The 22,516-nt window shown below is 35.2% G+C and overlaps 1 protein-coding gene and 1 non-coding gene across 4 annotated transcripts in view; one reads left to right on the top strand and one right to left on the bottom strand.

Moving 5' to 3' along the window:
• Window positions 1-22,516, top strand: part of LOC124362545 (cGMP-dependent protein kinase, isozyme 2 forms cD5/T2) — a 381,547-nt gene that overhangs the window by 104,325 nt on the left and 254,706 nt on the right. The window lies entirely within an intron of this gene.
• On the bottom strand, window positions 6,482-6,571 carry Trnay-gua. The gene is given in 2 exon segments: window positions 6,482-6,517; window positions 6,535-6,571. It is a non-coding gene; the product is annotated as a tRNA-Tyr (tRNA).

The following is a 22,516-nucleotide window of genomic DNA, read 5'->3' as shown; positions in this document are numbered from 1 at the left end:
GTTCGCTGAGTGCCTCAGATATTTTATATAGTAATCAAAAGAAACAAATTTTCTACTGAAAATCATAGTTTTAATTCTAGGGTTTTCTAATATTCAGAGGACACTGCCTTACCACTTTTATTTGATATAATATATCTGTAAAATATTACATTGCGGTCTTCTGATAACTTAACCCTTATGCAGTTTACAACTGATCTTGTATATTTGAAACTCTCCAACAGTGTTTCCATTTTTTGTCGTGTGTGTTGTTATATCGTATCTCCCGGTAAAAGACAAGAGTTATCGAAGGCTGATTTTGTCATAAGTTATGAGAGTTGATGGACATCAGTCTAGTTTCCAAATTGCCTTCTAATGGTCTCTTGATACATTATAATGTCTCTTCTCTCCCCATTAGGCCCAATAATACTTTCACTATCAGTTTATCTTCTGTTATTGGATTTTGACAAACAATCCTTGTTCTCCCAGTCAGTAAATTCCTAGATATCTTAATTTGATTAAGGCGCTGAAAATATCTACCAGGCATTTCTAAGGCTACAAGTTTGTTAATAACCCGGCCAATAATATTTTTCCATCGGTTTTTATCCACTATCCACTAACAGTGACTCTTGATTAGAATGAACGCTGCAATAACGTCCACTATAACATCCTAGTTATTAAGCTTTCTAATAGACCCACTTGTCTTGTACGGTTTCTGCTGGGAGGTTTATAACAGTTTGAGTGGTATTTTTATCAATAAAAACAGTGATGCTGTACAGGAAATATGCTGCCCAGTTCTTTATCAAGCAGTAGTCATCTCCAATGTTTTTACGTGTTTAGAGTTACATCTAACAGTAGTTTTGATAGCCACTTTTTTCGAAGAACAGCTCTCTCGCTTGTGTCTATAATGATAAGTAAGGCGGATACTATTAATCTTCACGATAGCTTTCTAACGGGTATGATAATACATGATAATCATATCATATCAGAATTAACTTCACTTTTGAATCGAAATCACACATTAAATTGGAATGATTCATGGTATTCATTTCAAATTAATGTTATTGGTTAGCTAATAGCTTTTTTATAGATAAGCCAATAAAAATACATTTTGCGAAGACGATACAATCAGAAAGAAAAATCTTTTTCTTTTATTTACATACGGTTAGAGTGGCCGTTCAGGTATCATAGCATAAGTAAAGAAGAGGTGGAAGATTAACCGAGTACGCCAAATCATCTAAGAAAAGTTGTTAAGGAACAATGATTGAGAATTGATGTTGTTAAATCTGAATAGCTATACGATATAATCAGAAAGAACCCCCTTTTTCTTTTATTTACATACGATTAGAGTGGCCGTTCAGGTATCAGAGAATAAGTAAAGAAGAGGTGAAAAATTAATCGAGTACGCCAAATCATCCTAGAAAAATTGGTAAGGAACAATGATTGAGAATGGATGTTGTTAAATCTGAATAGCTATAAGCTAGCCAAAACAGTTTTAAGATCTTGTAACTGCACTTAATGTATGCCACATATCAAGTAAAATCAAATTATTATCCCTCCAGGAATGCGTACCTTGCCAAGTAACTTATCAACACAGAGAGTAAAGAATGTCCTTAATTACAAATACATAAATTAATTGTGAGAATTTAATTTAAGAATTGTAAATAAAAATTTTTCATTAATTCAGGAAAGCTACTATAGAATGTTATATGAAGCAAAATAAACATAATGGAATTTAGACTCTCTCTGTGTAAATCTGCTATATAGCTCTTTAACCGATAAAAAAGACCGAATTTCGTTCATAAAAAAAATTATAACTTAGAGGAAATAAAAACGCCAGTCTAAGAGTGCTGATCCTTAAATAAATCAACAGGGAAAAACTGGTTTTTTTGAGGATGAATTCATTTCAAACGACGATAGAGATGTCTTCATTGCAAGTCTATCAGATAAAACACATATTTTGTAGTCAATATGTAATTATTAAGGATCAAACTAATCCTTCTTAAATTCATGTAGTTGTTTGTCCGTCTGTAACTCTTGATAGAAAGGTCCGAGGAACTTGAAACTGTTATTGGTCCTTGGTCCTTCAACCGTTATTGAAATTGGGATTTAAAAAAACAAGGTTGCAAATAACTACTCAACGAAATGCCGTACTATATTACATTTTTGTTGGTTCCTTTGACGCTCTAATGTTGCTAACTTACTCAGTATATTTCAAAATGGTGATAGTATTTAGTTTTTGTTACTAAATACCATATTTAAGGACCTGACCTTGGTCCATTAAGCAAGGCAGGTATCTGAAGGTGTAACCAACAATTTGCAGTACTGATTTGATGGAAGATCAAACCGTGTAGTGTTGGTGAAAGGAGTGGTTGGGAGGGGGTTTAGCTTTATGTTGCTGATAACGCTATTTTTAACTGTGATAACGAAACTACGAAGCCATTGTCATGCACATATTCATGAAATCACTTCCTTAACTCTTAATTATAGTTATTGCAACATATAATAAATCACACATATCAGTGTTTTATTTACATACATGAAGATTTTTATATGCTTGGTGAAGAAGTAATTTGCTGTGTTCCGTGATAACTCTTCGATATTTACAGAATTAAGTTTGCTTTCTTCCCTTTCAATTGAAACTTTTTAATAGACTTCAAAAAGGAGGAGGTTATACAATTCGACCTGTTTTAATATTCCTGTATATCCACAGTTTTTCAGTAATGACTGATCCGATATGGATGAAACTTATTTAAAACGAAACATGGCTACCGATAGTGGTCACACTTCATGTTTTTTATTGATTGTACAGCTATCAGACCAGGAAATCACTTTGGAAGCCTTAACATATAAAACTATACAGATACGCAAGGAAAAGCAATTTTGAGAAATAGTGTATTTTTTAAATTACTACGACTTGCCTCAGAATTGCTAGGAAACATTACTTTTTGTGTTTGCCTCGGAATAACGTCCCTGTTGGAGGCAATATGTAAAGACCTTCCTGAAGAACGGGGCAAGATAGATTGCGGAGTTTGGAATTGTTTATGCTATTAAGTTATTTCACAATTACTGTGGGAAGTTTTCTAGTCTACATCAGGGTTCCAGAAGACCCTTGTAGTAGGAGTACTTTGAGACGTGTCATGAGACAACTAGGCAAAATAAAATGCCGAGATGTGGTTTTTTTCCCAATTCCCACACCTGACATCACAGATGCTTGGGAACATATCTTGTTCATAGCAATAGTATGAGTAACGTCCCAGTTAAAGGCAATGTGGGATTCCTATTAGACTATTAGAGCAATGAAGCAATGTTAAGTGCGGAGATTTAACTTTTTTAATCCCAATTTTTTACCTCGGAGTTATAAGGGGTTTCCTAGTCTACATTAATATTCGATTTAATGATGTCCTTTTAAGTGGTTATATATATATATATATATATATATATATATATATATATATATATATATATATATATATATTAGGGAATTGAGATCGGAGAGAGTCTAGAAAGTAACGCGTTTCAAATAAATATAGCTTCCACCACAGACACTTATGAAATAGTACTAAATATTAATAAAACAATACTTTTCCAATATAGTTTTTTTTATTGGACGAGGCCTTTTGAAACCAAGGGTTTCATCACCAGGTGACTCCACAAATAAATATTTACATTCTTTTTCTTACAATTAATATACCATATTAATATGCAAATACAGTAATTTTGGAAATATAATTTTGGGGAATATTTCTACTCGTATCAGGATTCCGTTTGAAACGTGACAAAAAGGAACGATATAAATATGTTGCCGAGATGTACTTTTCCACCATTCACCTCCAGGATGCCAAGAAATACTTCAGTAGATTAGTAAGGAATAATTCAAGGTTGAAGGCAGCGCCGAATTTTAAATATACTCAGAAGTAATTATGTGACACAAAAAGATATAATTTGAAGATAGAACACCATTATGTAAAATTTGAAAACGATACAGTTTTCTTGTAACGTTCGTCTCCAAATGGTCCTCGATCAGTAGAACGTTTGCCTACAATTGGTCTCGGAGCAGTACGTACGTCTACAACAGGTCCCACAGGGAATATTTGTAGGAATCCGATAAGGAACCTAACCTTATCGTAAGTAGCACGACAGGGTTAAAAGGTATGTAGAACAAACAATTATACTGTTGCCTCCCAAAAAATTATAAAACATAATTTAAATTACTATTTCTTATTATTTATCTGTGACAGAAATCATCAAAGACGTAACGTACAAGTACCAATGGAAATCTGGGAAGTGTTTGAATGTAGTAATCTATCGTCATGGAGAGGAGAAGGTTCTCATTCTTCCATGAACATTTAATGTTATTTTCTTGCTTTATTAATTATAAATAAATTAAGTATAATGTTAGTTTTCATTAAAATTGCTAAATATTTTTCATAACAGTGGTACAAAAGACTGGTTTTTTATATGTGTATTTTATATTGTATGTTATTATGTAAGTTCCCGGGTAAAGTGAGGTAGATGAATACACTCTTAAACAATTTTTTGTAATTTTCTAATTGAATTTTACACACGTGTAAATCAGGGTGATTAAGTAAAACCTTTCAGCAGTGTTTATAAATTAATCAACTTCTATGTACGGTAATATTTTTGCACAAATATAAGTAATACACATTTATTCACAACTTTAAAGTTAATCCATTCTAAGTGTATCAAAGTAGTTTGTAGCGTGAGTATGTTTAGGTTTTATACTGTTTTGAGTTTACTATTGTACTTTGTATTAATCAAAAATATTATTTCAGGTGAGCTGGTTTGTTTTGAAATCAATAGTCGTTTGGTAAGTAAATATAGCTTACCTTTATATGTGCATGTCAGATCGGGCGTCAGCCATCATACTTATAACAGTAAAGACTGGTGAATTGAAATTGTGTTAAAAAAGTACAGTATGCATTCACCATGATATTATTATACTAAAATGAAAGGGGTTAGTAGTTGTAGCTAGTCTACATCCTCCAAAAACGTTTTTGCAGTATCTAATTCTAGAGAGTATATACTTTTTACGCAAATAAGGCATACCGTGATACCCGGCTTGACACAAATTACCTAGCGAACTGTATCAGGGCTCCTAGAATAACTATTGGATGATACTGGCGCCACCTTGCTTCATCAAGATGAACCCAAAAGATGGCTACACGCCAACGTCCCTTCCAAATTCAGACGGAGTGCTTTACACTAGTGTTAAATTAGGTGATGGTGCCAAATGCCAACGTCACGCCACGCCACGTCACGTCACGTCACGACACAGATTGGGAAGATGCTCTCGAGACCCTTCTATAGTGGAACCGAACGGTCGATGCCCTTCGGGTGAGCTCGGGCAGGATCGGCTGGCCTTGGATTATTTGTACTAATATCCTTTATTTCCTGGAATGCTCTTCATTTGCATTTCATATTATAATTAAATAAATATAAATAATTTCATATTACATTTTAATCAATATTTTTTACTAAAAAATTATAGTACTGATATAGTATTAGTAACCTTACATTGACACCATTTATGGAGCAGTCTAGATAATTGTTGCTTCTTTTCATTTCTGCCATCTTTCCTTCAAAATGATTTAAAAAAAATCTCTATGTTTCTATTTAATATATGATTTGATAATAAGAACAACACTCTATCGTCCATGAGTCGAAGCCCCAATTAGTATTGTTAAGTACACAACTGGGTTTTTCGTGAAAACGATAGAGGAATTTTTCTCCTAAGAAAAAAATCTGTTGTCAAGTACAAGTTTTGGTGCAGGTCAAAATGGGAAGGTATAAATAGGGTTACAAATATTAAATGATTGTTTTTCAGGTCGTATTGTTCATACCTAGACGCACTTAAGCCCAACCGCCAGACATGCAAGTCAATGTTGAATCAGCGATAGCGTCTGGCGGTGATACAACTATTGTCTATTGGCGGCCCTGGAATTGTACATTTACTTAAAGACATAGTATTCAGGCCTCAATGCTATGGTAAAAAGTTATTGTTTTGAGAAGAAGATGTTAAAAATTAATAAACTGTTGTATACATACAATTGTATACTTGGTCTACTCCATCCCGATTAGTTATGAGTATCCCATCTGGTTGATAAAATCTTATATTAGATTAATATTTCAAATACCGAAGTCAGGGTGACTAAACATTATTCAAAAATTTCGTGTTAAATCCCACCAAATTGGCCAAAAATTGAATTCTAGGAGACATTTCATCAAACAGAAACAACTATACTGTAATTCCATTTATTTAAATTAATGTCATAAAATGACACACAGAGATTTTTAAGAATTAAATTTACATAATATTATATAATTGCATAGTTTGTCAATTCATCTACTCTATAATAAAAAATGACAAAACGTCGACTATACGGAATAGTTACTATCCTAATTATTCATTTCGAGTCTTAATTTATTTACTCCTGGACTGTAAAACTTACAGAAGTAAACCTTACTGATAAAAATAATTAGATCCTCCGGGCCGGATTTGAACCAGCGACCTATGGATATCAGCACAATTTGACTCTACAGTCCACCGCTCTACCAACTGAGCTACCAGAGGCGATATATGGAATATGTTCCTGATGTATCGAGGGACACGTCAGCCGATAGTTGCATATCTTTTAGTAAAATTGTTATTGAACTTAACGAGTACACCATTCACTATCATATTATTGTGAAAGATACATGTATTAAGAAAACAATTAACTTATATTTCTCGTTTGTTGGAATCACGTAAAAATATTTGTTTTACTCAGTATCCATTTCCCATCTTGATAGAACCATAGTGAAATAATCTAAATTTGTGTGTTGTTAAGTTTTAAAAAATAATCGAGAGTACGCAAATGAGCTATTGGGTTCAATTAAAGAATTCTATTGACTCATATTATGTAAGTACAGTGTAGGCTATTTTTTTAAATGTGGTTCCAAGTTTTATGACTAAACGTTTAAAAACGATCACGTTGGACAGGAGTCTATACAGTTTTGCAAACCTTGTAAAATGTAACAGGTTACTATTTCCTCTCAATTTAATTTTATAAATCGCTATATTCTGCGTATAAAAACACTGTTGAATTAGTTCTTCCTCGCTCCATTTCGACTTTGTATATGTTTATTAATATTATAATAAATACAACAGTTACATTTATATTTGAGTTAGTTTCTTTGTGACAAGTAACATGAAATAACTAGTTTAATATACTGTGATACTGTGGTTATCTATACTTGGTCTATATTTACGCTTACACGGGAAGTTCTGTATCCGACGGTGAGAATTGCTAGTCTAAACGGGAGCAGATTTTCTCACGAGCAGTGTCGGACAGTTGTTAGCGAGAACTGTTGCTAGAGCTTCGGTTGTCAAAACCGTCAAATGCAAACATACCCCTGTGCAGCGCTGGTTTCGTAACCAGTTCCGGACAGTTGTTAGCGAGAACTTTCGCTAGAGCTTCAGATGGTAAAACCGTCAAGTATAAACAGTCCCCTGTGCACGCCAATTTCGCAACCAGTTTCGGACAGCTGTTCTCAAGAACTGGATATCAGTGTCGGACAGTAAAACCTCTATATCTAAACATTGTCATTTGTGAGTAGAGTTTACATTGACTTCCATGACAACCAGCGACAGCAGTTATCGCAAGTACACTCTAGCGATAATACTCGCGTTTAATTGCTTTCCTTGTACTCACTACGCGACAGTTAAGTACTAGTCGCGCAAGTTCTGTCACAACTTTTCTCGTCAGGAAAGAACGTAACTTAACTAGACAATAAGCTACACGTCAGTAGTCCGTATATTGTACATGGGGTCGCCAGATCATTTAGCTGGTTTTCATTGATAGGCATTAGCGAGCGTACTTAGTATAAACCCGTAAGGACAATGCTAAACCTCGAACACTTACTCATCTCTATTTTTACTGTAAAATTACGGAATATGTTCCGTTTAAAGACTATCAATATGCATCCAGCATATACTCTAAATGCTTTAGGGTATAAAACATTTTTTTGTTATTCCGAAAATATTATTAACCTTTTTGTATTTGTACATATTTTTCATCAATACAGTCGACTCTAAAAGAAAATTATACCGATGCTCGTGTGGTTCTGATTCCACGTAAAAATGTTTATATCTCATATTCTCTGATCCCGGTGTTATTAATTAAATACCTTTTACTGGTTGGTTATCTATTGAACTCAAATAATAACAAGACTGGACATCGAAACATCATTCATTACTTATACATATCTATAAGGTATAACGTCTTTTTGGTTATAAAACTAACGTAATACACTAAATTACATCCGATGAGGGCCCGATTCCCTTTAAAAAGTGCAACGATTACAGACGGGATTCGAACCCGCGCTATGTTAACTTTGACTCAAAGGCCAAGACTCCAAAGACCTCTGGGTAACCGGCTACACTGTTTTTAACTAGCGTACATTAAAAAGCAGTAAGGATTGACTTTCCTTTTATATGAAAATTCGTTTTTAAACTATCTTTTATACATTACTAGAACAAATGCGATGTCGTCGCGTCGTCATATGTTAGTAGTATAGTGAACTGTTCCGCGATATTGTAAAATTTCTGCTGTGGGGTCCAGAATATTGTCCATATCTGGTTATCTAGGCCGTCAGTAATCGTGGCTGATCTCCATATGTCGGACAACACAGCAGCTGATTGGCGATTGGCGCTAATGACACAGACACCACGAATTAATTGTGATACTCTATCCACCCGCCTTGTATCTGTTTTTGTGGAATAAAGCTTGGTAGGATAACAGAAGTCCGGCATATGCTTATAGTATAGTGAACTGTTCCGCGATATTGTAAAATCTCTCCTGTGGGGTCCTGAGTATTGCCCATGTCTGGTTATCTAGGCCGTCAGTAATCGCGGCTGATCTCCATATGTCGGACAACACAGCAGCTGATTGGCGATTGGCGCTCATGACACAAACAGCACGAATTATTGATGATACCCTAGCCACCGCCTTGTCTCTGTTTTTGTGGAATATACCTTGGTAGGATAACAGAAGTCCGGCATATGCTTATAGTATAGTGAACTGTTCCGCGATATTGTAAAATGTCTGCTGTGGGGTCCTGAGTATTGCCCATGTCTGGTTATCTAGGCCGTCAGTAATCGCGGCTGATCTCCATATGTCGGACAACACAGCAGCTGATTGGCGATTGGCGCTCATGACACAGACACCACGAGTTATTGGTGATACTCTATCTGCATACTTTTCTCTGTGTGCGTGGAATTTAGCTTGGTAGGATAACAGAAGTTTATAATATGTTATAGAAAAACTGAACAATTGGTTTCTTGAACTAGTGTCTCTCCAGGTGTCAAACAGTACTTTGATATAATATTATTCGTGCACGTTCATAATTAATATACTAACTAAACATTGCAAACCAATGGTAAAATATGTATTCAAAACTTTTGTTTTAATTAATATTTGTATCAACTGATAATGACAAAGAGATTTCCGTAATCTCTTCCATAAACTGCTTTGTCTGGATGCCCATAAAACACTTTTAATTTTCCGAAACAATTAGTAAACAATCAGGGTTTGGTAAACAATTCATCGCCATAATCCAGAAGACAAGGAGTACACCGAATATGGACATATGGTTATGAATGCGGCCCGATCTGTGTCCAAGTATATACAATTTTTGAAAATTAAATATGAGGTCACAGGAGATAATTATGAACTTGTTACGTTGGCAGTCTAAGTACCATCTAAGAATTCAACAGCAAGTGATAAATTTTAATTCTGTTACGGTTTAATGATTACAAAATATTTATTATGATATTTTACTTATTTTTATTTATTTGTTGTAAATGTTTGTGAGTTAATATTACGTTATTTGAAACATAGGCTACGATATAACCACATAACGTTTGACCACTCGAGAGAGACTGAAAAAATATTTCTGTGTTTGTCTGTCTATTCGCACGATATCGAAAAGGAACTGATCTACAGACTTGAAATTTTGCATGAAGCTCCATTTATATATGAGCACCACGGAATTTGATAATGGTGTATGTAACTCAATGGGATTCGCGTCTAATGGGTAACCATGTAACCAACGAGAATATTTCGGAATAAATAGATTTGGAACAAAACTGCGTACAATCATATGTAATTTTAGTATGTGACATTTTTATCCATAGATTAAAATGAAAAATATTGTGAATTAAATAAGTAATTATTCATTTAACATGAAACCTCTACAAAGTCAAACAAATATATATTTATGCATATGATCTTATGACGCCCAATATGATTAAATATTTCTCGTAGATATTATATTAGATATGATTGAATTTAGATAAATCGTTTTAGATTGTGTTCAAAATCTAGTTCTGATGGTAAAAACAAATCCAAGAATTACAGCTATAACGAGTCCAGAAACGTGTTTTAATAAATCTTTTGTGTAATTCAACTTCAGTTCAGCCGTTCACTTAGAAGTTAGTTCCCTGTATACAATATTATGTTCGACAGTTGTTTGTTATTAGTTTGTTGCGATTGTATAAAATAATACAACTGTAGGTAAGCCTACAGAAGGTTGACACAAGTGATGACGCAGTGAGAGGTCACGTGATGAGGGGTCGGTGGCGTGCTGGCAGCCAAGTGACCTTGACCCGGCTCTGTCTCAAGATATATGATACACAGCACATTGTTGTACACAATTGTCTCAAAATTACGATCCGGTCGTAATAAATTTTCAACCAAAGCAAACAAACACTTTCACTTATGAACTATAATTTATGTGACCTTGACTTTTACCCTACAAGAACAATATTAAACTTTAAAATACCCTTTTTTTGTCTAAAATATAAGTGAAATGCATAATTTTGAAGATATCATTGATACGCGTCTAAACGCCTTTTTAGTATATCTTATAAAGGGCACTGTTTTAAATAAGTACAAAAACGTTTGAGAACAAATACAGAAAAACCTAAAAAGTGTTTCGATGCATGTTGGCAACATTTAAGACATCTCTCGTAATTCTATGACGAGATAGGCGTAACGATCCGGTCGTAATAAATTTTCAACCAAAGCAAACAAACACTTTCACTTATGAACTATAATTTATGTGACCTTGACTTTTACCCTACAAGAACAATATTAAACTTTAAAATACCCTTTTTTTGTCTAAAATATAAGTGAAATGCATAATTTTGAAGATATCATTGATACGCGTCTAAACGCCTTTTTAGTATTTCTTATAAAGGGCACTGTTTTAAATAAGTACAAAAACGTTTGAGAACAAATACAGAAAAACCTAAAAAGTGTTTCGATGCATGTTGGCAACATTTAAGACATCTCTCGTAATTCTATGACGAGATAGGCGTAACAATCTTCTGGAGTTCAAAATTGTTCTTATAGGGCTAAAATAAAGATAGTTACCAGTATAATCGGTTTTCGGATTTTTCGAGAAAAAAGAACTAAAAACTTGTATTTAATGCTTCATAAATAACATCAAAGAAGAAAGTAAAACGAATCACTTTTTTATAAAACTACACCCTCAACTGAACTACTTGTTAATTAATTGTAATGTGTTGCAGATGTAAAAAAATACAAATATGTTGAACATATAGCAAGTTTAATATAAAATTACAGGAAATCGTCAGTGCGGTTACGATGGAGACGTATGATAAGGGAAATTATTTCCGTAGTTGGCACACTTTATTCAACACGTCAATCGTTGAACACGTGTTACTCAGGAGTCTGATATTTTCAGATTTCAGGTCAAACACCCGATGATATTTTATGTATTTTCAATATATTTGCGTATTATTTATTACTCATTAATTCATTTGTGCTAATTTTATTCATCGGATTTCAGTTTTCATCTCTGTCGGCGCGGCGCGGCGCCGTCTGTAGGTTCGCGCCTTCTTGTTGGTTTTCTCATCCATCACTGTAGAATTTATAAGTGTTGCTTCAAGGCCAAATGTGACCTAACCGACACGAAGTCTGTTTTCTGTTTACTCTTCGTTGTGGTTATTTAGTGATCGTTTATCACAGCGGTCTGTATCCTTGTAATGATAGAAACTTAGGTAATTTTCCTCTTGAATATAATAAAGGTTTCAATTTACGCTAGAAAAGACCATGTATATCTGAAAATCATGTCAATTTCGCATGAAATCTCATTTGCATTGATGTCGAGTTCAACATTTCAGCACGTCTTTTGTCAAAGTTAGTAAAACTCCGCTGGTCAAAGTTATTTCCCAGAAGGATGCTTTCCGAATGAAAATGTATAACAGTGAGCACAGGTGAAGCAGTATATTGTGTACTTAAATAAAGCAGTGATAAGAAAAAAGGTGGATTTGAATAGCCCTAAAAATGAAACCCGTTGAAAGTTTACGTTCAAGTGGTCTTCATCTCCCCAACCCTTTCCAATTACTAAGGCAGTTTCAAAAATACTCTTAGAGAACACTTTGTTGAGCATTTTTAATGCAAAAGAGTGTACCACTATGCAAGTAGTAGATGATCTAGCACATTCATCTGTAACTATTAGTATCGTTAAATTTTGAATTTCGGTAAATTTACAAGAGGAGTATGAGTAAACTTATAGTTTCCAATTGTCATGAAAAATGAATGAGCTGTTTAACACGGCTATGTTGACTATGCCATAATTATATTTTTTTTAAATGGATAGTATGTATAATTTTAAAACTACTGTTTAATGTTTGAAGTATTTGGCACCCAAGGTTGTGACAGTAGCAGAGATAATCCAGACATAACACGTGTCACTGAAGTTAGTAACTAGGAACAGTCACCAGAATGCGCTAATGTTGCCTTGGTCTTATAAATGTCAGTTTCTAGATCTACCGGTAGGATCACTCTGTAAACTGTAACATATCGCAGGAGACTTCTGGATTTTATTTTTTTATGTGGGCAATAGTGTGTTGAATATATTACACATCTTTATATATATATATATATATATATATATATATATATATATATATATATATATATATATTTCTTGTGTTCATGTGTGTGTAACTGAACTCCTCCTAAACGACTGGACCGATTTTTATGAAATTTTTTTGTGTGTTGCAGGGGATTCGAGAATGGTTTAGATTTACAATTCTGTCCAATTTTTATTGTTTATTTAATTAATATTTTATTTATAAATTGTTGTTGATTTTGAAATGTTTTAACTTCGATCCGGCAGACTGCGCTACAACACGTAATACAAAGTGAACTGATACTTAACAGATGTTAATACTTTCAGCTGAAGTCCATCAAAGAGGCAGAAACATTTTGTTCATTATATTTAAAATTTACAAAATTATTATTGTAAAGTCCTTGATCAGTAGTGTAATGCAGATTGCATAGAAGTTATTGCCTAATTTTAAATTTAGATTGCACCAACGATCAATAATCTATCTAATGCAATGAAAATACTAATAAACGCTGTTATAAAAACTACCTCATTGTACTAAGCCGTGAATGTTTGCACATAAGGTAATCGAATTTGATTATATCGAAGGTAAATGAAAAGAGCCAAAAGAAGACGCTTTATGATCTCAATTGGTTTTCGTTCATACATTTTCTTGATCGAACTCCACAATAATACTCGAAGTATCTTAGATAGAAAATTAATTTTAACATACCGAATTTGATTCATTATAACCTAATTAGTTTATCGAGATTCATCAATATAAATTATTGTACTGAATTACTTATCAACACCTAGCAAAAACCATGAAAGATAGAGGCAGGAAATATAATACTTCCTTCATAATACGCCCAAGAGGCTCACGAAAGAATGACTATCAATTATTTCAGGAATGTTTAGAATGTGAAAGAAAAAGAATACGTGAATATAGTGTACTGTTTTTCAACAGGAAATTGTGTGCGAAGCCACGGGCAACTGCTAGTATATTATATATTTATTACTACAGAAGGTACCAGCAATGATTTTGAAGGAGCAACTTAATTAAAATATACCTGTAATTTAGTTTATTATTTGAATTTTATCAAATAAGAAACAGTAACGTTTTGACAGGAGATTTATCGGAGTTATTTCCTTGCTTAAACATAATTTTATTAACTATTAGATAGTTGTATAGTAACAGTAGTTTTCATCTTTCTTTTAAAACCCTTTGAATGCAATTTATTATTTTTGAATTAGACTAAACCATGGAGGAAACGTCGCTTATTTGTTTATCTTAGGGACACTAAGAACGTGGATGGCAGTAACTACATTAACTATATAATAAATGCCTTTGGAAATTTTCGGGTTGTTAAAATATCAACAGAGAGATTAAACAAGAATAATAGTTTGGCATTTATGGTAAGTACGTTAAAAACATATAAATCCCTAAAGTTATTTATAAACATTTAACGGGGGGACAAACCAAAGTTTTTTTATGTTTCTCTAAACTGACAGATACATGGATAGGTTGCTACTAGAAAACAATATGAAAATCATTCTTGAAGCTCTTTTCTTATTGGAAATTATATATTAATTTAAACAAACTCTCCAATAATATAAGTTTTTATTTTTGTGAGGCCTTTCGTACTCAATGAGAACATCTTCGGACCCACATAACTGAATAAAAGTAATAATAACATAAACAATTTAGTACTAAATAAAAACATATGTCATTAAAAATACAAAGAGAAAATATTCTATGACAGGACAGTATGTTATATGTATATATAAAAATAAAGTTGATATTTAGTTAGATCAAATAAAGTAACGATGAATTTTGAAAAGGCCCAGGTTCGTTGTTTACTAGATTATTTTGGTTCTTCTTTATAAAAATCGTTTCATATGCATTAAGGAATTTTTTATTTTATACTTCTTTAAATAATTTTGCGTTTGAAAAAGAGTGTTCAGTTTGAAGTGCATGTTTTGCCATGGCTGATCTTTCTTCTTGTTGGTATTTTAAACATCCGAAATGTCGTAGCATTTGAACTTGAAAACGGCATTTTAAATTACCAATTAATGCTTTTTCAATAAAAATGATATTAAATAATGATCAAATTACTGTACTAATGTTTGTTGATATCAGTAGAAATGAACTCTGAAGTGATATTTATAAAAACGTGTTGATCACCAAATCATGTAATTCGCTATCTAATGAAGCAGGTGGGTAACCACTACCATCGCCGAGGAAGATTGTTAGTGCCCTTGCTGAATCCGTGTTGGCAAGCTTGTATAAACACATGTGCGTATTTAGAGAGAAACTATTGCTGCTAGATGTGCTAGGTTTGGTGCAGGTTGGAAGTTAAATTACTGCCAGCGAGTGTTTAGCCGTAACCTGCATCTTTCAGACGTCGACTGACTTTAGTGCAACTATTGTGTCGATTTTTACGGTTCCTTATAAATGTGTAAAGCTAAATAGTTATTACTTATCATTTTGCATTTTTAACCCTTTTGATATGTCCTATTTCGACGGATAATCTATTTCCTTCTTAAGATAAATGCCTCTGTCGACTTCGTTCAAAATCTAAAGCAAATTAATTTTCCTCTCTTACTTTATTAGTTGGCAAAGGGGAGAAAATAGCTGAAGTTATAAAATAACTAGTTTATTCGTATATTCATTTTGGATACTTTTTCTCATAAACAGGTGCTATTGTACTGTATTACTGTAGTATTTTTGAAACTCTATTCTTGGATTCATTACGTTTTTTACACCTATGACAATAGTTGAAGGGGCAGTCAAAGCAACTCCCCGGCAATCGACCCACGACCTTTAGGTTAGAGCCGCAGCCTCATAACTTGGCTACGGTTTAGGTGAACTTTTTACAGACAGGTTAATTGTGTTATTGGAAAAGTTAAGCTATTTTAGATCATGATTAGTAATAGTCTAATTGTATGTACACATAAAAAGTAATGTGAATAAGTATAACTTTGATTTTAATGTCTTTATTTATCATAAAGTTTTCGTCATAAGCAATTATATTAAATTGCAAATTAAACTTCAATGGCGTGTCTGCATTTTTGGAAATTATGTGAGATCCTGAATATTGCAAATGAGGTGAGATCCTGATAATAGTATATAATGTGAGATCCTAAATATCGTAAATGAGGAGATATCCTGATGATTGTAAATGAGGCTAAATCCTGATGATCGTAAATAATGTGGGTTCCTAAATATCGTAAATGAGGTGAGATCCTGATAATAGTAAATAATGTGAGATCCTAAATATCGTAAATGAGGTGGGATCCTGATGGTCGCAAATGAGGTGAGATCCTGATGATCGTAAATGGGCGTGTGCTGAATGCCGACGCCATTGTGGGATCTGTGTGGCGTGAACTGGTCCCCATTAGCTGATAAATCACTGCCGTCCAGTGACTTGTAAATCTAGCGGGTTTACGATAGGCCGTAATTATATAGGCCAGATCAAATCGGTAGCAAATCAGCGGGTAAACAATGCAAGGCCGCGTTCCACTTGTTGAATTATGCGGCCCAGAGCTGCCGCCTCACTGCGGCAAACAATATTTGAGTTTTATTTCGACAGGGGCAATAAGGCAGCGGTTACCGTTTAGACTAAAATACTGCAGGAAAAATTGCTGGTAGCGTCGACATAATGGCAGGCTGTATGTGTCAAACAGGATATACGATCACTATCGTTGTCTGAAATCGTTAACGTCCTACCTATAGAATTTTATTGACAGTGTAAACGATAAAACAATCTTCATAATACCAACCTTCTCATACAGGTCACAGAATTAACCTGGCAACTTCCTTTTTATAAAAGGACATTACTCGCCCTGTGTCGCCCGTCTGACTGTCGACTTGTCCATATGTACGATAACTCTTGATATAACAGTTCCGAAGGCTTGAAACTTTGTACATGGGGTTTTCTTGGGCAAGGATGAACGCTATAAATTACATGGGTCAAAAGGTCCAAGGGCAGTCCCTGTGTCTGTCTGTTGCTTGTCCGTCTGTGTGATAACTCTTGATATAGGTTTAGTTACAGCGAGTTTTAGTGAAACCTCAAGAGGTAAAGTTAGAACTACTCTAGCGCAGACTCTCATACACTCTTGTCTTAGTTGCAGCGAGTTTTAGTGAAACCTCCAGAGGTAAAGTTAGAACTACTCCAGCGCAGACTCTCATGCACTCTTGTCTTAGTTTACAGCGAGTTTTAGTGAAACCTCCAGAGGTAAAGTTAGAACTACTCTAGCGCAGACTCTCATACACTCTTGTCTTAGTTACAGCGAGTTTTAGTGAAACCTCCAGAGGTAAAGTTAGAACTACTCTAGCGCAGACTCTCATACACTCTTGTCTTAGTTACAGCGAGTTTTAGTGAAACCTCAAGAGGTAAAGTTAGAACTACTCTAGCGCAGACTCTCATACACTCTTGTCTTAGTTACAGCGAGTTTTAGTGAAACCTCCAGAGGTAAAATTAGAACTACTCTAGCGCAGACTCTCATACACTCTTGTCTTAGTTACAGCCAGTTTTAGTGAAACCTCAAGAGGTACAGTTAGAATGACTCTAGCGCAGACACTTAGTTACAGCCATTGTCAGAGAAGAAGTGAGCGGTTGCCATTTCTCAACCATGCAGCAGCGGAGCGGCGCCCCGGGCTGCCCCTAGCCTCGCCTGGCTCACCGACAGCGGTGCTAGCAACTGACCCCGATCCCTCGGGCAAGGTTCACCTGGCCTGGCCACCTTTAATTGGTTATCCATACTGGTACCCACGGGCACTACATCAAACCTTCTCTTTTACTTGACACAATAGCAAAAATACAAGTAACTCCTTTCTACATTAAAATAATCTAAATTATGTATGAGTGGCGACTACATTGTAGAGTGTTTGAAGTATCCTCCTTCAGATGTAGGACCGCGTAAACTGTTCATGCCTATATAAAGGCAGAACGATCTTTATCCACGCTAATAAATCTCTGGTGAATAGCACTTGTATAACGTGCAACGCTAAATTGAGGTTAGGTTAGCTTAGGATATTTAATATAAGATACTTCCTGATGTTTTATTGAATGAATGCCTCATTAATATTTTAACTATGTAATCCCAAAAGGCTTTTAACAACACTAATATAAAAGTTCAAATAGCCTATTTTATACACTATGAACAGACTGTACGAAATTTTCTGCTGCGTTTATATAGATAACCACTTAAGAGATAAGGTAAAACATCGTACTGGTCATGTACAAAACTAAAACTAATATAGAGCATAATGATTATTACATCGATAATCACTTAAGCGATAAGGTAAAACATTTTTTGTTCGTGTTAAATAAGAAATTTAAAATAGAAGATAACGAAAATTATACGGTTTTAGGACACTAATGAATTTAATATGTATACTAAAGTTGGATAATATGAAAAGGGCGTACGGACTTCTAATAAGGGGTTTAATAATTGCAGCAGTAGTTTTAACAACACACTGTTGTTTCTCCTTCCGTGTTCCGTTCTGCGTGTCGTACGCTTGCATTATCCCTGTAACTGCGAGTAGGCCTACGTAACCTGGAGCTATAGTTCCACTGTGTGGTTATAAGCACAGGCCAGGCCTCCATTGACATTATGCGTTCCTACGGGAGGTATTTTACACGTATAACACCGTCATTATACCACACCCTCTACAAGAGGTGTATATGGACTTGCCTAGTGTTTCCTTTACGTTTTATCGTGTTACGTCAAAAGTACCGTGAGGCAAGCTGATGCAATGGTTTTTATTTGGTATGCAAAATCGCTGTATTACAGTTGCCCTATGACTATGAGTATCTGAGAATAGAACTTGAACACCGAACATGATTTTCAAAGCCAGAAACCAACACTACGCCCACCTCTAAGTATGTGAGTGTGATATAACGCGCTTGTGCAAACGGTAACTGAACCACTAAGAGCCTAAAAAGGTTTAAACTTTGTACAAAAATTGATTTTGTAAATAATTATTACAAGATCTTGGCTCATTGGCCAGCTTGGTTTGCCATTTTCTTCTAATACGGCGGCAGTTCAAACGTTCGTAAGAATTTACAACTTCGTTATTAACAGACTTAGAGAAAATGTAAAAAGTGTTATGAAATGCATTCAATATTTGCTAAACGTATCGTGCATTGCTAAACTTATCGTGTAGGTATTGTGAACAGACGTAGTTAATTTTTTAATTCACAACCTTTACAGTCCTATTTAAATTGTTTTAGGTAGATTACATAGAAATCTGTATATTACAATCGCCAGTAGGGTAATTTTATGATTATTTATCGGAATTTTCAGGTTATAAAAATATAGACCAGCCAGTCTTCTTAAAGATGATTTTCTCATCGAAATTGTCTGCAGGCGATGGGTAAAATCACGGCGTCTTCTAAACGTAGCTAAATGTTACGAAAGTATATGTTTATGGAGACAGGAACGTTTGTATAACAACTTTACGAATGAAAGGAATATTCCATGAAAATGATCCTAGGTGATTATTACAGGTGGGATAAGCTAGTTGTTGTGTAGGCATTTGACAGCCTATTGTTAGACTGGTAAACAGAATGAATGTATAAATAGCTCGAGTAGGTTTGTGACCTTGGGTCTCACATCACGTAGACCTGCCCAAGCCTGATTGTGGATGACGGCGACCTCGCCACGGCAGCACAGCCAGTAGTAGTAGGAAGCGGGAGAGCACGTGGCGCAGTATAGTAGTTGTGTAGGCATTTGACAGCCTATTGTTAGACTGGTAAACAGAATGAATGTATAAATAGCTCGCGTAGGTTTTGTGACCTTGGGTCTCACATCACGTAGACCTGCCCAAGCCTGATTGTGGATGACGGCGACCTCGCCATGGCAGCACAGCCAGTAGTAGTAGGAAGCGGGAGAGCACGTGGCGCAGTATAGTAGTTGTGTAGGCATTTGACAGGCTATTGTTATACTGGTAAACAGAATGAATGTATAAATAGCTCGCGTAGCTTTGTGACCTTGGGTCTCACATCACGTAGACCTGCCCAAGCCTGATTGTGGATGACGGCGACCTCGCCATGGCAGCACAGCCAGTAGTAGTAGGAAGCGGGAGAGCACGTGGCGCAGTATAGTAGTTGTGTAGGCATTTGACAGGCTATTGTTATACTGGTAAACAGAATGAATGTATAAATAGCTCGCGTAGCTTTGTGACCTTGGGTCTCACATCACGTAGACCTGCCCAAGCCTGATTGTGGATGACGGCGACCTCGCCACGGCAGCACAGTCAGTAGTAATAGGAAGTGGGAGAGCACGTGGCATAGTGTAGTACCTAGTTGAACCCCAATCTTACAAATCCATGTATAATATTTGACTCAGCCTTTTATAAACTCTCTGACAATTCTTTAGTATATAATATTTAATTATTTCCTCCGGCTCAGTCACAATAAAGGTAGATTTAAAATGTGGCCGTCATCGCTAAATGTCAAACTAGAGATACATTATTAGTTTAGATGTTTGATTCGCACAACCCAATGGTGGCATGTTTATAAATCGTAATACCTTCGAACATTTAGAAACTCATAATCTTGAAACCTCACAAGACTAAAATTTTGTATAAGCATATGAATTTTTTCGTAAAAAAAACCGTAGACTTAATTTACTTACAATTACAACTTATCCATATTCCATTATAACGGTTCAGTTGTAAACTTCTGTAATTTTAAACGGCAACCGTCTTGATACCTTAGAAGCTATCGAAAAATAGATATGAATAAGATGTTTTAAATTGCCTGACCATTTTAAGAAAAGTGTCAATTTTGATTTATGTGATTAAATACCAGAGATAACAATTTTGCCAACCGCAAATGACCACTCTCTCGATACGTGTTGTTGTTTAAGACTGGCTAATGAACTCAACAATGCTATTTGTAAATACTGTCTCTGTACCACACTTAGCCTGAATCTGTTTTTCCGTCTTCCTCCACCAGAACTTTGAATTCGCCACAAAAGGCATTTTCCATCATTACATTGATGGTGAAATTCCAACATACCCATTCTCCGAGAACCCATTATGCCTATAGGCAGACAATTCATTCCCGCCTTCCAGCACGTCCAGAAGCTCGTGGTCTCCTGAAGAGATGTAATCGTGAACACTTTCGTGGACAAAGCTATGAATGTTCTGCAGGATCGCCGTGATCGATCATGATTATTGGGAGAACTCACTGATCTCACACTCAGTGCTGTCAAACTGCGTAAGATTCGGGAGCTTCTTGCTTCCGTCACAAAATGCATCTCACAATTGGTCATTGGTTAGATGTTCTCAAATTCCATTATGTCTGTCATGTTTATTTGAAGAAATTCACAAGATACCGTTCCACTAAAACATACTCGAAAGTCAATGATGACCTTCAAGAAGTCTCTTGAAGCCAATGTGCTTGGACTTGAGTATCAAACCCTGAGAGTGCACATACTCTTCCTCCTTCAGTCAGTAATGGTCATGAGATAAATCCTTTAATTTCAATTCCAGGTAAGTCGTGAGACGTTTATCTTAGATCTCGTAATCAAAATACCTGCTTGTAGAAAACACATATTTAAGCAGCCGATTTAGTACACACGGTCGTTTTCAATAGTAACATTTTACGAGCAATACATCAGATATTTTTGATTAAGCTTGAGCCTATTAGTTAGGCAGGGACCGTGTCAATGTCGTGTCGAGTGGGCAGTTCAGGTGTGTGGACACGTCCTTAAACGTGTGATTAGACTAAATGGCGAAACGTTGAATGAGTGAGCGAGTTATGATAGGTGGGAACTGATGAAGCTATTACACCTGTGTGTGTGTGTGTGTGTGGGTGAGGTGGCGATATTGAGTCAACCCACCTCACTTGCTCTAGTCAGAAAACCTTACAATAAATACATTAAATTTAGCCAAGCAAATAGATCAAGTCTAACCTAGCAATTATATAGTAATTATAGCCTATAAGTGGAGATGCGAGTGATTTATGTACGTTGAGTAGTCTCCAAGAATATTTGGTTGGTTTGTTACAACTCGGATATTCCAGTTTCTCGGAGGCTAGATAGGTTTGGCTATTCGGTAAGGAACAACTAGGCTTTCTTTTGACTGTCCGTGGTTGGTTACATAAACTCTGATCCTCATCTTCAGGCACACTTTGGTAACACCAAGCAGTTCTATATCATACATATGTTTGTTACATTTCTTTCAACCTTGGTTGCTTTCCAAAAAATATTTTGGTTTATAAATGACACTTTGAATTCATTAAATCTTATCTTAGATTTGCCTTTCAATGAAATTTACATTATAAGTCTTGAGAGAGATGAGATTTATATACCGCAAAATATCATAAAAAAGATAACCATACATTGAGGTTGGGTCGTCCATTTACGCTTACTGTACGATAATTTGGTACGGAATCTCGTAATATATTAACGGAATAAGTTAGTTTCTTCAAAGAACCCACATCAATTTTGGAGAAAAACATAATATGGCAGAATGGTATCATCCGTGCCAGTGGATGTGTGAGCAAAATGTGACGGTTGCTGTGGCTGTTGGAGTTCATCTGTGATCTCATTCCCAATACTTTCCATGAATATTTTGCCAATGAAACCAATCCAGTACAAGAAT

Source organism: Homalodisca vitripennis, chromosome 5 (assembly GCF_021130785.1).
Source record: "Homalodisca vitripennis isolate AUS2020 chromosome 5, UT_GWSS_2.1, whole genome shotgun sequence".
Lineage (NCBI taxonomy): Eukaryota > Metazoa > Arthropoda > Insecta > Hemiptera > Cicadellidae > Homalodisca > Homalodisca vitripennis.
The sequence above is the reverse complement of the archived record's forward strand: the minus strand, read 5'-3'. Positions and strand labels throughout refer to the sequence as shown.